Raw genomic sequence first — 12,470 nt, 5'->3', positions numbered from 1 at the left:
TCTCTGTGAGTTCGAAGCCAGCCTGGTCTGTCTATGCAGCAAGTTCCAGCACAGACTCCAAAGCTACACAGAGAAATCCTGTCTTGAAAAAGAAAAGAACGAAATAAGGAAAAAAAAAAACACTGGCTGCTCTGGCAGGTTTGATTCCCAGCATGCACACGGCAGCTCATAACCATCTATAACTATGATTCCAGGAGATCTGGTACTCTTGACCTCAGAGGGCATCATACAAGCTCTTAATGCACATATATCAGGCACCATTCATACACATAAAATAAAAATATTATTTACAGAACATAGAAATAAATCTTAGAAATAAGATTTTTTTAGTAGGTCATGGTGGTATACCCCCTTAGTTCCCATAGTTGGGAGGGAAAGATAAGCGTTTCTTTAAGAGTTTGTGGTCATAGCGCGTCCCAGGCTATGTAGTGAGACCCTATCTCAAAAATAGTTTATTTTGATTTTTGAGACAGATCTCTCTGTGTAGTCACCTGGAACTCACTCTGTAGTCCAGGCTGTCCTTGAGCTCAGAGATCCACCTGCCACTGCCTCCCACGTGCTGGGATTAAAATTGTGCATTACCACCACCCAAACGAAAATATTAATTAAAAATTTTAATTATGTGCATTTTGGAAGGCATGTATGTGTATGTGCCTTGGGAGGCCAGAAGAGCATATCGGATCCTCAGGAGCTGAAGTTACTGGCAGTTGTGAGTCACCTGACATAGGTTCTGGGAATCGAACTCAGGTCCTCTGTAACACCAGTACATGGTTTTGATTACTGAGCCATCTCTCCAGTCCTTACAAATAAATCTTAAAATAAAGGAAAACAAATAACAACAACAAAAAGCCCCACCCGAATTAGCAAAACGTAGAAGGTGATGGGGAAAACAGTGCCTTAGGCCAGACAAGGGAGGAAGTAGCCAATCTGGAGAAACTAAGGACTCTTGATGTGGCCGGGATGAAGTCAGGGTTATTGCCACCCAAATTAAAGATTGAAAAGTCTGGAACACGGGCCAATTGAGCCAGCATTCCAAGCCAGCCACTTTCCAAGACCTTCTCACCACTGGCAGGTTCACCCAGTACTAAAGCTCACCACTTTTCAGGTAGAGAAACTGAGTCAATATAACTGGTGTCCTTCACCTGGCTGGTTTGAGGAACCTCGGGACAGGACCTCAAAACTCTGGGACCATGTCTCACCCAAAGACAGACTGAATTTTTGGAAGATGATGCAGTTTAGAGGATGAGTCTGGTCTGAGGAGCCCCTAGAAGTGGAGGGGAGAATGACGATCCCCTAAAGGTCTGTGCTGGAGAGACTGCCGGCGCCTCCCCTTAAAGTCTCCCTACCGTCTCTGGCTATGTTGAGTCAGCCAGGATGATGTCACCACTTCCGTGCAGCCTGTGTCCCCTGACCTGGAAGGCGCCTGCCAGGGGCACCAGTCGAGCCTGAGGAAGGCTGGGCAGCTGTCCAGGTCACTCTGTCACAGTTGATTTAGAGGAACTGGAGGTGTCCAGAGCCATCAGAAGCAGCCGAGTGTCTGGGACCTCAAGCCCATAAGTTACGCTGTTCACTGCGCTGCTCCCCAAGAGTCTGTGATGACTTCCTGGGGACTGGGCTCATCAAAATCAGCTTATGACAAAGGAAATTATTTTCCATCTCTCTGAGATGGGTGTGGGGGCAGGAAAGAGCATCTCTAGAGGTAGGCCTGTGACGGTACTGCAGGGAGATTGTGGGATGGGATCCTGCACATTGGTCACAGTACCACTGGTCCTTGGGCAGGGAGCCATAGGCCCTGCCCATTATGGGGAAGGGAGCACCTGGATTTCTAAGATGCCTCGTAGGGTTAAACACGGTGGTACATACCTATAATCCCAACATTAGGGAGGGGGAATTGTGACAACTTGACTTTGACATTAGCATGGCCTGAAGAACAAATTCCAGGCCAGAGAGACCTGTTTCAGAAAACAGCAAAACCCAAACAAAAGTTTGGGGGACAGAAGCCCAGATCTTGCTCTTTGTTAATTCTTTCCCAACTCTTTCCATTCTGTTTCTACAAATATTTTCTTTTGTGCATCTGCTGTGTGCCAGGCATTGTCCTATGCGTGCGTGTGTGTGGGTGTGTGGGTATGGGTGTGGGTGCCACACACAATGGTGGGCAAGGTATGCTCATGATCAGTTAAGCCTGACAGACTAGTGGCAGGGGAGTAGGAAATATCCAGTCTGGAAGAGGTCCAGGAGGGCAATAAACTGGAGTGCCGCGGCCAGCTACTCCTCCTGCACAGACCTCTCCGAAAAGGAGCAGGACAATGACAGGACTTTCTGGAAAACAGCTCTTGAGGTAGGAAACACTTTTTAAAAAAAACCTCTAGCCTCAGCAGGGTGCAATTGCTTGGGAAGGAGGAGAGTGTCTGTCCTGGATAGCAGCCCACGGTGAAGGCAGGGGACTCTGGGCAGGGCTCCCCAGGAGCCTGGCTGCCACCTGCAGCCACCTGTGCCTCTCAGTCTGGGGCCTGGGCAGGTGGCATGATGGGGTTGCGGGCTGGGATAAATGGCTCGACCTCCTGTAGTATCTGTCTGATTAGGAAGAGACCAGTAATTCCGCTCATTTTAGAGACAACTGCGGATTGTCGACAAGACAAAAATTCCAACAGGAACTGGTATAAAATTCTTGGGTGGGACAGTTCTGGGATCTATTTTCTTTCTTCTTCTTTTTAAAATTCAAGGTCTCCTGCAGCCCTGGGTGGCTTTAAACTTACTCTGTAGAGGATCTAAGCCAGGACATTGTGTCTGTTTTTTTCTATCTATCTATCTATCTATCTATCTATCTATCTATCTATCTATCTATCTATCTATCTATCTACCTACCTATCTATGTTTATTTTCAAGGGTATCTTTTTTGTTTGTTTGTTTCTCTGTAGCTTTGGAGTGTTGTAATAGGAGCTGCGGGGCTGCGTCCCCAGCACCCCGGCTGCCTGGCTAGCTCATTCCCCAAAATAATTACATGGACACTGTATTCTTTTTTTTTTTTTTTTTGGTTTTTCGAGATAGGGTTTCTCTGTGGCTTTGGAGCCTGTCCTGGAACTAGCTCTGTAGACCAGGCTGGTCTCGAACTCACAGAGATCCGCCTACCTCTGCCTCCCGAGTGCTGGGATTAAAGGCGTGCGCTACCATCGCCTGGCCACTGTATTCTTTTAAACACTGTTTGGCCCATTCTGCTTGGCCCATTAGCTCTAGCCCTTACTGGCTAATTTTGATATCCCGATCAACCCATCTCTAATAAACTGTGTAGCTCTGGTCTTACGGGGAAAGATTCAGCATGTCTGACCTGGCGGCTTGCTTCATCGTGCACGTCTGCCCGGGAGAGCAGAGCATGGCCTCTCTCTGAGCTCACTTTCTCTTCCTCCCAGCATTCTGTTCTGTTTACTCCTCCCACCTATGTTTTAACCTATGAGGGCCAAGCAGTTTCTTTATTGCTTAACCAATGAAATCAACAGATTGATATATGACACTCCCACATCATTGGAGTCTGTCCCAGAACTCAATCTGTAGACCAGGCTGACCTATGAACTCACAAAGATCCACCTATCTCTGCTTCCCAAATGCTGGGATTAAAGGCTTGAGCCACCACCGCCTGGCCAAGACAGGGTTTCTTTGTGCAGTCCTGACTGTCCTGGAACTCTCTCTGTAGACCAGGCTGGCCTCGAACTCACAGGGATTCGCCTGCCTCTGCCTCCTGAGTGCTGGGATTAAAGGCGTGCGCCACCACCATCCTACAGACTTTGTATTGTGTATGAGGTAAAGAAGCACTCTACCAATGAACTACATTCTGGTTTTTCTCATCTCTCCATGTAGCCCAGACTGTCCTAGAACTGGAATTACAGGCAGATACCTCCTGGAGCATTTTTTAAAAAAGTACCAGCTTCAGGAGCAGTTGTAAACACAGCTTCAGTTCAAACAGGGCCCCGAGTTCCCCTCCAGACAGAAACTGCCTGGTAGGAGGCCCCTGGGTGCCACCCTGTCACAGATGCACACACACACCTCTTCCTGCCATGGGGCAGCAAATCCTGGTTTCTTCACACAGGCCTAGCTTTCATCCTGTCACAAGGGAATAGTTCTGATCCATTAGCATAAAGTTAGGGAGAGACAGAGTCCTCGGAAGGTTCTAGGGTCCTCAACCTATTCATTATTGTTGTTTTTCCTTAGTTTTCTTATACACGAATCTAATATTGCTGGAGTGGGGGAGGGGCTCACATAATCCACGGCACGCCTATGGAGGTCGGATGAGTTGGTTTGCTCTTTCTACCATGTGACTCCCTGGGGTCAGGTTTGGCAGCAAGCGCTCTACCTTCCCAGTCATCTCAGTGATCTGTATTTATTTTTATTTTTTATTTCTTTGAGGCCTGGTCTCTTGTAGTGCCTTTACAGGTGCTTGCGCCTTTACCTCCCAAATGCTGAGGTTACAGGTCTGTGACACCATAGCCAGCTTGCCGAGTCCTTGATGTCTTCTCCTAACCCAGTGTCAGGTGAGACAGTAGTGTCGTCCTGGAACTTTTGTCCCCGGGGCTTCTGTGGGGCTGACTTTGCTTTAGAAGTGCACAGATAATCAATGGAAGACAGGGACATGGTTGCGTCTTATTTTTAAAACCCAACCAATGACCACAGAATTTGTAGTGGAAGGGGTCTCTCCAAAGGGCATGCGTAATTGTGAGGGCCTACAGTTTGGCTGGTCCCCTGGTTGCAGATGCCAACAAATCCACCAAATGTGTCTCTAGTGGTCGGGGTCTGATCAGTGGTTTGGAAGCACTCAGTGGAAGCCAAGAAATCTGACCAGCAGTTCAGAATATTGGCGGTAAAGAGAAGTCACAACCAAAAAGATAGGTCTTAGAAAGCCCTATCATTTGGTTCATGGTGCCTGAACATGCTGAGATACCTTTGCCTGGAGTGATAGAGACCCGAGAGTTGCTGGGCCTCCAGGCACCTGTAGCACCTCCCTCCCAGCTTCCCAGAACCGTGGGTCCACAGAGACAGTAGAAATTCTGCAACAAGTACAGCCGACCTTGTGTAGTCTAGAGAGTCTTAACTCCTTGAGCCTCTCTAGGCAGTCCTTGCCTCCCTCCTCAGTATGCTCTCTGCCGGTTTGGTGACAGTGTTTCCTGAGAGACTCCATGAGCCATGTGTGGTGATGCTAGATGCTGGGCTCCCAGAGCCCCTGGAGGGGAAAAAAATATGCTGGTAGATCATTCTCAAGAGAGGCAAGCTGGGGAACTGAGACTGAACTCAGCGGTAGGCAGGGTGACTGTCTAGCCTGCAAAGGCAGTGCCAACACCTTCACCCCACCAACACCGTCACCACCACAAAACCCACTGACAGAGATAAGCAATAAAATAAAGAAGCCAGTCAATAAACAAATGCAGAACCGTGCCAGTGGGCTCCTGGGGGTATTTCAGTGAATCTGGGGCTGGAGGTCTTACAGCAAAGGCTCATCTGGAGTGAGAGGCCAGAGAAGGCTGCCTGGTGGAAGTGACTTCCTGGGCTCCAGCTAGAATTGCCAGCTGTGTGGCCCTGAAATGGGCACCGCATCATGCTCTGCTTTCCCGCCTTTGGAGGGGGACAGATGGGGCCCTGTTCGAAAGGCTGTGAGCAGTCAGTGACCTGGCACATACACATTCCTCCAAACAGTCCCGTGTCCCAGGTCAGGGCTCTGCAGATGGTAACTAAGAAATAGAACCAGCTATTCTTTGGCTAAGGGGGCCTGGCCATACATACAGAAGGGAAAAAAATGTCCCTGGGCCGAGAACAAGGACCAAAGTAAGAGAGGTGACTGTCCTGCTCTGTGTGTGACATGCCGGTAACTATATTGACTCTCAACCCATCCTGTGGCATTATGCTCCCATCCACCCCTGTTGAGATCGGTCAAGCTGAGATGCGACTACGTCCTTAGCCACATAGGTGACTCATGTGTTGGGGAATCTCCTGTCTGGAGCTCCCAGTTGGTGGCCGAACACAGACATAGAAACCGCTTGCTTGCTGAGTGCCAAGAAGGCCTTCCACAGAAGATCCCTTCAGACAAGGGCAAGAGGACCTTCAGACAGATGGAACAGCCGGGAAGACAGGACAGCCAGCCCGCCTCAAAGGGAAAGCGTGGAGGCTTTGGGTCTCTTCGGTGTCTGGGAACCCTCCTATGGCAGGTTTCCTTAACAGGTTAGGGTGACCCCTTCTGGGCTTCTAACTCAAGTCCTGGCAGTGACCTAACAGGTTAAAGTCCAGTCTTGCTTCGGGGCCTGCCCAGGAGCTAGGGATAGGGGCGCCAGTTACCCCGTCCCTCCCTCCTACTCCAGAGATGGAAGTGTTTGGCAAAGCAACAAGGCAGCCTTTGTGTCCCTCTGTGGGTCCAGGCACGTCTGGCCCAGCCTAGGCGGCTGCTGGTTTCAGTGCCCTGTGATCCCAGTCAGGCGGGGCCGGGTGGGGCACGCAGGGTGTTTGTCCCGCCTTCCCAACGTGGCTGTCTCTTGTCCCTTGCTCTCCATCAGGGCTCTGCAGGTGGTAAAGCCTGTGCTGGAGACCCAGCCAGGTAGCAGAGGGTGGCTGTTGACACAGGGTGAGGGTGGACAGCTCGGCACATGCCAAGCTCCTATGTGCTATGTGACAGAGCCAGTGCAGAGTGAGCCCGTGCGTGCATTTGGGTGAGGACGCGATTCTGGGTGTGAGGGTCTGGCCTGAGGCACATGAACAGCCCCCAGCCTGCTCAGAACAGAGCACAGCTGTCTTGATTGCACCAACAATAAGGCCTCTTTCTCAGCGCATAATGTCCCCTCTGTATTGTCTGCGGCACGGCCTTGGTGACGATAATTTTAAGGCCCAAATCTTTCTCATGGTTGGGGGTGGGGAGGTCTGCCTTGTGTTTTGGGTGTCCCCTATAGACTTGCACCCTCATGGGGGCAGCAGAGGGAAGCAGGGGACTCCTAGGAGCCTTTGCCAGGAGCCCCTATCTGAAAAGTCTGTGATCCCCTCCTGATCTGCTACTTCCTTTCAAACCCCGCCCACCAGACTTCAGAGGCCTGGGGACTGCTTTAAAGACACTGATTCTAGCAGCCCCCTTTTCGGCCACTGCTGGCCTCTACAGACCTATACATTCTCTATGTCCACTCCTGGGTTTTCCTTCCAGTGGCTGCCAGCTTCTGCATTCTCAAATTCTTCTAGGTGATTAAGAATGCTAAGACCCCCCACCAAGAGTCTTTGGTGGGGTTCAATCCATCGGCATTCGCCATGATAGATGGTAGTGCAGCTGGTTTAGTGACAGAGCTTACACGGACAGTGTGTAAGCTGCTGGGATTGCTCCCCAGAGAAGAAAATGCGTGCGCGCTCATACACACTCCATTCACATTAGACACTAAACGGAAAACTTAAAGACATAGAGCTGTTTACTTAAAAATAACGATAGGGAGCCAGGCGGTGGTGGCCCACGCCTTTAATCCCAGCACTCGGGAGGCAGAGGCAGGCGGATCTCTGTGAGTTCGAGACCAGCCTGGTCTATAAGAGCTAGTTCCAGGACAGGCTCCAAAACCACAGAGAAACCCTGTCTCGAAAAACCAAAAAATAAATAAATAAATAAATAAATAAATAACGATAGGGCTGGGTGTGGTGGCACACGTCTTTAATCCCAACACTTGAGAGGCAAAGGCAGGTGAACGAATCTCTGTGAGTTCGAGGCCAGCCTGGTCTACTGTTCTACACAGTGAATCCCAATAGTCAGGGTTATGTGGAGAGACCTGTCTCAAAAACAAACAAATGGGGACTGGAGAGATAGCTCAGCAGTTAAGAGCCCTGGCTGCTCTTCCAGGGGACCCAGGTTCAATTCCCAGCACCCACATGGCAGCTGTAACTGTCTATAGCTTCAGTTCCAGGGGATCTGACACCTTCACACCAATGCACATAAAATAAATGTAAAGAAATTGAAAAAAAGACAAACAAACAAACAATAATAAAATCACAATAGGATTTGGAGTGTGGTAGTCCACACTTATAAAAATACATGGGGGGCCGGGCGGTGGTGGCGCACGCCTTTAATCCCAGCACTCGGGAGGCAGAGGCAGGCGGATCTCTGTGAGTTTGAGACCAGCCTGGTCTACAGTTCCAGGACAGGCTCCAAAACCACAGAGAAACCCTGCCTCGAAAAACCAAAAAAAAAAAAAAAAATACATAGGGGGTAGCTCAGAGGTTAAGAGCACTGACTGCTCTTCCAGAGGTCCTGAGTTCAATTCCCAGCAACCACATGGTGGCTCACAACCATCTGGAATGAGGTCTGGTGCCCTCTTCTGGCCTGCAGACATACACTCAGACAAAATATTGTATACATAATAAATAAATAAATATTAAAAAAAAGAAAACCTTGATCCAACTCAAATAAATTGAATTAAAGCTTCATTAGATACAACACTTGCCCAGCTTTCAGGAGGCCCTGCATTTGATCCATGGTGCTGTGCAAATGAAACAAACAAACAACAACAAGGCCAACGAAACAAAGACAAAGGAAAGTTCCATCACTTGCGGTTACAGTTGACACTTTTCTCTTTTCAGGTTTGAGACAGAGTTTCTCTGTGCAGCCTGCCTCTGCCCCCAAGGACAGGGATAAAAGGCTCACACTACCACGCCATGCCACATCCGACTATGAATTTTATTTCTAATTAAAATATAGTTTTGCATATAACTGTTTGGTCTACATGTACGTCTGTGCACAACGTGTGTGCCTAGTTCCTTGGAGGCCAGAAGACAGTGGACTGGCTGTTTTGTTTTCTTCAAGACAGTCTCAATAGTCCAGGCTGGCCTTGAATTCTCTTCATAGCTAACCCCTGACGAACCTGCCTCTGCCTCCCGAGTGACCCTGTGTGACAGGATCATAGCTGGGTCATCACACCTTAGGCAATTAGTTTATTGTTTTTTGTTTTTGTTTTGATAGAGTCTCACCTAGCCCAGGCTACTTTCAAACAGGCTGTGTGACCAAAGATGACCTTGAACTCCTGATCCCTCGTGCCAGGGTTTTTAAGGTACTAGAGATGGAACCAGCAACTAGTGCTACCAACTGAGCTACACCCACACCCCAACTTGCTCTTTTTAAATTATTACTGTTATTACTATTATTTAAAGATTTATTTCTGCTTTTACACGTATGAATGTTCACCTACATGGATGTGTGTGCACTGCATATATACAGTGAAGTTTCAAGAGGGCAGGAGGTGTTGGATCCCATGGACCAAGTTACTGATAGTTGTGAGCTGCCCTATAGAAATCACACGTGAGTCCCCTGGAAGAGCAGCCAATGCTCTCACCTACTGAGTCACATCTCCAGCCCACCAATGAGTTTTTGTTGGTAAATTTTAGCTCATTTGCCTAACTATCATTTTTTTTAATGCATTAGTTTAAAGACACAACTGTGTCGGAGCCCTGACTGACTGGGAATTTAGTTTATAGACCGGGTTAGCTTGGAATTCTCAGACATCCACCTGCCTCTGCCTTCTGACTGCTGGGATTAAAGGTGTGTGCCACCACACCCATTATGCCTGAATCTATAACACTATGAATTTACTGCTCGCTTGGACAGTCTGTTCCCTGAGCTATGTGGATCTTTCAATTGTCAACACACTTCATTTTACTGTATTAAATAACCATGTTCATTGATATCACTTCATTATATCAGGGATGTTCCAGAAGGGGTAAAGCCTATGTGATGTGTATAAATCCAGCCTCCCAGGATAGAGAATAGAACTCTATCATCAGCAACAAATATTGTCCGTTGTTTCCTTGAAGTGAGTGACCCATTTCATTGTTGTTGAGGAAACAGCTGAAAGATATCAGAATCTGAAGTTTGGGGTTTAAACATTTTTTGTATGCTTTTCTGAAATGGGGTCTCACAGTGTGGCCCAGACTGGCTTCTAACACCGGCTTCAGGGCATATTTCTTCCTGAGCTTTTACTGCAGCTGGGGCAACAGATGCATGACTCCACACCCTGCCCCTGAGTCTTTCTTATCAAGTTAAAATGGGGTCCCACTCTTTAAAAAAGGGGAAGAGTACCAGGGGCTAGGGAGATAGCTCAGGTGGAAAGCTACTTCCCACGCCAGGAAGAGGGCCAGAGTATGGATCCGCAGAACCAATGTAAATGCTAGTTGGGCAGTTGGGCGTATGGCCTGCCTACAGTTCCAGTCTCACTGGGGATCCCAGAGCCAAGCTGGCTATCCAGACTAACTGTACTGTAGAGCTCTGAGTTTGATTGGAGACTCTGCCTCAGTAACGTGCAAGAGAGATGGAGCATGATTCGAACATTGACCTTGGGCCTGCACTCTCACACAGGTACACTCTCATACACATAATACATGCCCACATACTACAACATATGCATACACACACATGCACACACACGCACATGAGAAAATGGAAAGTCAAGCGTGGTGGCACACAGATTTTATCCCAACACTCAGAGAGGCAGAGGCAAGTGGATGCCAGTAGGCTAGCCTGGCCTACAGAGCCAGTTCCAGGAAATCCAGCCTGTTACACAAAGAAACAAGCAAAAACAAAAAAGGAAATAAAAGGCTTGTTGATGGGCCAGTGAGATGGCGGAGTGGGTTGGGTAAAGACGCTGGCTGAGTGAGCTAGAGATCTGAGTTAGATTCCCGGAAGCCATGAAAAGGAGAGAACCAAATGAACAAAGTTGCCCTCTGACTTCCTACACTCCGGCACTGGAACCCACCGCCATACCATGTGTGCACAGAATAGCGGTAATAATTTTTGGGGCTGATGAGATGGCTCACAGGTAAGAGCACTGGCTGCTCTTCCAGAGGACCCAGGTTCAAATCCGAACATCCATATGGCAGTGTACAACCATCTGAAACTGTTCCAAGGATCCAACGCCTTCTTCTGGCCTCCTGGGCACTGCAGTGCACACACATACATGTGGGCAAACATGCATATAAAAGCAGAAATCTTTAAATAGCAACTTGAAAAGAGCTAGTTGGGGTGTGGGTGTAGCTCAGTTGGTGGAGTTAGCATGCTGGTTCCATCTTCAGCACCTTAAAAACTCTGGTATGATGTCACATGACTGTAATTTCAGCACCTAAGAGGTAGAGGCAGGAGGATGAAGAGTTCAAGGTCATCTTTGGCCACACAGTTTGAAAGTAGCCTGGGCTAGGTGAGACCCTATCAAAAACAAAACAAAACAAAAAAATAACACAAGCAGACAAATAAGCTAATTGCCTAAGGTGTGGTGACCCAGCTTTGAACAGGGGTTAGCTATGAAGAGAATTCAAGGCCAGCCTGGACTGTGGAGAACATTTTGAAGAAAACAAAACAGCCAGTTCACTGTCTTCTGGCCTCCAAGGACACTAGGCACACGCGTTGTGCACAGATGTGTAGACCAAACAGTTATACGCAAAAAAAAAATATTTTAATTAAAAATAAAATTCATAGTCTGGCATGGCAGGGTGGTGTATTCCTTTAATCTCAGGACTTGGGAGGGAGATCGAGGCCAAGCTGGTTTACAAAGTGAGTTCAAGGATAGCCAAGACTGTTTATTACACAGAGAAACCCTGTCTTCTTGGCATGTGTGAATTTCCCAGGCCATCTCATAAGGCCTTAAATAGGTGTGTATTCAAGGTTGATATTTCGTAAAATGACAGTTTTACTGATTCGCTTCATTCTTAAGTGAAACCAACTTTTCAATAATTCCTAGCAGACTGGATGGTCATTGCCTTGATCTGTATAAAACACCAACAATTTAACCCTCTATAGCTGGCACCATTAGTGCTGGTGTCAACAGATGCAGAGGTTGATCCTGACCATTCCTAGGAATCCCCCAGCAGCCTGGAGAATCGAGGCCCTGGTTCTCGAAGTCTCCTGTGCTCTGGGCAGCGATGGGCTGCTTCTTAGGTATCCCACCTGGGTCCTCTTTTCTCCTTCCTGCACTCAACTGAGATTTTTGTTTTTCTTTTTCTTGGTAGAGGCTTCTCTGGGGAGATGACATTGGCTTTGATGGATAGTCTGGATGTCAGAAGATAGAGACCGGGAACATGTTCTCGGCGGAGAGAACGGCTTTGGAAGAGTCCTAGAGAAACACACAGTCGGGTAGAATGCCTGTGATTCCATCACTCAGGAGGCTGAGACGTGAAGAATGCCACCAGCTCGAGAGTGAGTTCCCCAAACAAAGGAAAACAAACGTAAGAACAGGAGTGAGAGAATGGAGGGTCGCAGATGCTAGCCCGGGGAGCAGGCACCACAGAGTGCCCGTGAGGGCTGGAAGTCACAGGTGAACCCAGAGGGAGGCAGAACCAGAGAAGAGAGGTCCCTTCTCCGACAGGCCTTCCCGAGCTCCTGGGCTGCTAGGCGGTGTCCTTGAGGCCTGTTCTGAAAACGCGGAGGGACGTTTGCTTCTGGCCTGTGATTGGCTGAGTGCGGTTTCCTGCTCAGAACTCAGCCAAGCGTC

General features: G+C 48.4%; 1 protein-coding gene across 1 annotated transcript in view; it reads left to right on the top strand.

The window, feature by feature from the left end:
- Nucleotides 1-12,117: 12,117 nt before the first annotated feature.
- The window catches only part of Psd2 (pleckstrin and Sec7 domain containing 2), a 106,840-nt gene continuing 106,487 nt past the window's right edge, over nt 12,118-12,470 (top strand). The window contains exon 1 of the mRNA XM_075968930.1: nt 12,118-12,175. The gene's annotated coding sequence lies outside the window, so the exon portion shown is untranslated. The remainder of the gene's footprint in view (nt 12,176-12,470) is intronic.

The sequence above is a fragment of the Microtus pennsylvanicus genome, chromosome 4 (genome assembly GCF_037038515.1).
Source record: "Microtus pennsylvanicus isolate mMicPen1 chromosome 4, mMicPen1.hap1, whole genome shotgun sequence".
In the NCBI taxonomy this organism is placed as follows: Eukaryota; Metazoa; Chordata; class Mammalia; order Rodentia; family Cricetidae; genus Microtus; species Microtus pennsylvanicus.
The sequence above is the reverse complement of the archived record's forward strand: the minus strand, read 5'-3'. Positions and strand labels throughout refer to the sequence as shown.